The sequence below is a fragment of the Arachis duranensis genome, chromosome 1, assembly GCF_000817695.3.
Source record: "Arachis duranensis cultivar V14167 chromosome 1, aradu.V14167.gnm2.J7QH, whole genome shotgun sequence".
NCBI lineage: Eukaryota > Viridiplantae > Streptophyta > Magnoliopsida > Fabales > Fabaceae > Arachis > Arachis duranensis.
In genome coordinates, this window is record NC_029772.3 from 85,067,786 (window position 1) to 85,070,776 (window position 2,991).

Consider the following 2,991-nt stretch of genomic DNA (forward strand, 5'->3'; position numbering starts at 1 on the left):
GTTCTCATGGTTTAAGGATAATACAATGTGAAAAGTGATCTTAAAACTTGTTTAAGAAAGAATAACAAACTACTATTTAAGATGGAAACAATGAGATAATAGATATGCATGTTCTAATGATGAAACATACTACTTCATTAGCATTTCAGTTTAGAGTTGTATATCAAGTTTTCCATGAACATAAAGACTTGAAATATATAGTTTTTGGGTTAAGCCCACAAAATCTGGTACAAACTTGGTACATATTAATGAAAAGCACCTGTTTGCTTTATTCTCTGAGAGAAAGGAGGCCAAGTTGATACCTTCCTAGTTGTGGCAAGGGATCCAGAGGGCATTGCTGCTACAAAAGATACTATGAACCTAATGAGGGACATCACAGAGTAAATAAGGGATAGTAAATAAGGGATAGTACATAAGTACATAGTAAAAATTGGTGAACCTGGTTCATTAGGATTTTCTCTCTTTCGCTACAATTAAATGGAATAGTGTTCTTAGTTTTTAATCAGTAACATAGGCTTTCTTAGCTGGACTATGTGGAAGACTAGAAACCAGTTCATATTTCAAAATAAAGAAATTAATCCAGCAACAACAATTATCTGAGCAATTAAGCATTGTGAATCAGAAACCTTGCCTTTTGCTCGTTTATGCCTTGAATCAGGTGCACAGCCTTGTGTGATAACATGCCAAATCCACTTGAACAGTTTCAATACTGAAAATTGATTAAAAATGTTAAAATAGACTCAGACTTTGTATTTGGTCCTAGCTCAGTATAATAACAACTATAGTAATTCATATATCAAACACGTAGTTTACTAATTGTATGCGAAAGTAATTACAATTAAAAAATAAAATCGCTAGTTTATGCATACAGGTTTTCTAAATTTCATGAAACAAAAGCAGAAAAAATAAATCAATTACTCTATTGTAAGCAACCTGTAAATGATTCGCAAGCAGATCAATGGCGTCTTGCTTAAGAAACTTCTTTGCTGAATTTCTCTTTCTCCTTATCACATTGATCCGATTCCTTGATTGTTTGATCAACGATTTGCTGAAAAACAAAAGGAGATAAACTGCAAAATTGAAAATCGAAATCTACATAATTACAATCAATGAAAGGTATTAAGAAGGAAGAAAAGAAGCAGAGAAATCGACACTTTCCTACAGAATGATTTCCCTAGTTTAGCATGCACGTATGAAATTTCCAGCACCTATTGCTTCCGTTTATGCCAAACACAGAAAGGAATCATAACAAATTGAGAATCAAAAGGCGAAACCCTCAAAATTAGAAAACCTAAAATTAGAACCCAAAACCCCCCAAAAATTCACAGAACCAATTGAAAATTGATACATACCTTCTGTATCTCAATTAGCCATTGCAGTTCATCATCACTATCAAAATCATACACACCTTTGAACTACAAAGTGAGAGCGAGTTAGAGAATGAGCAAGAAAGAGAGGATGCAGAACAGAGAATGCTTACCTGGTGACAGAGGATACGACGATGGTGTTGAGCAGTGACAGTGAAGAGATGAGCGGCGACGCAACGGCTTGGAGGTGGTGCAGCAGCTCAGCGGCGAGCTCCAGTTGACGGCAGCGCCGCGACAGAGCACAAAGGCGGCGATACATCCATCCTTCCTCCCTTCGAGCTCCTCGGCGGGGGCACAGAAGCCCGACGGTGGCAGAACGGCGACTGAAACAAGCCCTAGCAGTGGTGGTGGAGTTTCAGCAGCGACGAAGCACCTCCTTTTTCTCTCCTCCATCGCGTTTCCTCTCATCCTCGAGCTCTCTCTCTCACTGGCGCTCGACGACAACGGCGACGGCGGCGGAGCCCTAGACGGCGTCGTCCTCTCTTTCTTTCCTTTCCTTCTCCCTCTGATTTCTTCTCTCTTTCGTGTTTGTGTATGTTGAGTGAGGATGAGAGTGTGTGCTGCACTGCTGCGTGAGTGAGGGGGATTTTAGTAAGTGTTTGTTGAGGATTATATTAGGAGACATTTTAAAAGCGCACCTGAAACAGAATAAATAAGCTACTCTTTAAAAGCGTTTCCTTAGATGAGAAAAGTGTATTCATATATATTTAGATAAGGCTACGCTTTATAAGTGATTTCTAAAATACTTAAGGCTACACTTTTTAAATGATGCCACAATTGTGTATCCTTTTCTCATATAAAAAGGCAACACAGAGAAAAGCGTAGCCTATTCTATGAATAGGCTACGCTTTTCAAATGTAGCTTAAAAAAAGTGTGGCTGAATGGGTATTTTTCTTGTAGTGTTTGGAAGTTATGGGTTATGGTTTAGTGTTTTTGGTTTTGGGGTTTAGGGTTTAGGGTTAAGGGTTTAGGATTTATGGTTTTGGGTTTTTGATTTAGGGTTCAGGGTTTAGTGTTATGGGTTCAGCGTTAGGGTTTAGGATTTAGGTTTTATGGTTTAGGGATTTAGGTTTATGGTTTGGGGTTTAGGGTTTAGAATTTGTGGGTTGGGGTTTAGACTTTAGACCTTATGATTTATGGTTTAGGGTTTAGTGTTTAGGGTTTGTGTTTTAGGGTTTTGTGTTTGTGGGGTTGTGTTTAGGGTCTAGGAATTGTGGTTTAGGGTTTAGGGTTTAGGGTTAAAGGTTTTGGGTTTAGGGTTTTGGGTTTTGTGTTTTGGTTTTAGGGTCTATGGTTAAGGGTTTAGGGTTTTGGGTTTTGGGTTTAAAGTTTAGGTTTTAGGGTTTATGGTTTTGGGGTTTGGGTTTAGGGTTTATGGTGTATGGTTTAGCATTTAGAGTTTAGGATTTAGGGTTTGGTGTTTACGGGTTCTAGTTTAGGGTTTTGAGTTTTGGGTTTATGGTTCAGGATTTCAGGTTTAGGGTTTAGGGTTTACCTTTAGGGTTTAGTGTTTATGGGTTAGGGTTTAGGGTTTAGGATTTTTGTTTTAGGGTTTGGTGTTTATGGGTTGGGGTTTAGGGTTTAGAGTTTGTGGTTTAGGATTTAAAGTTTAGGGTTTATGGTT

At 38.2% G+C, this 2,991-nt stretch overlaps 1 long non-coding RNA gene across 2 annotated transcripts; it reads right to left on the reverse strand.

Moving 5' to 3' along the window:
- Positions 1–499: 499 nt before the first annotated feature.
- LOC107472500 (uncharacterized) lies at positions 500–1,953 on the reverse strand. 2 transcript variants are annotated; one of them, XR_008006634.1, is made up of 4 exons: positions 1,481–1,953; positions 1,353–1,415; positions 934–1,214; positions 500–709 (listed from the first exon to the last, which is right to left on the reverse strand). It is a non-coding gene; the product is annotated as an uncharacterized LOC107472500 (long non-coding RNA). The 2 variants fall into 2 exon arrangements; XR_008006633.1 differs by having other exon boundaries at positions 501–709; positions 934–1,208.
- Between the last annotated feature and the right edge of the window lie 1,038 nt (positions 1,954–2,991).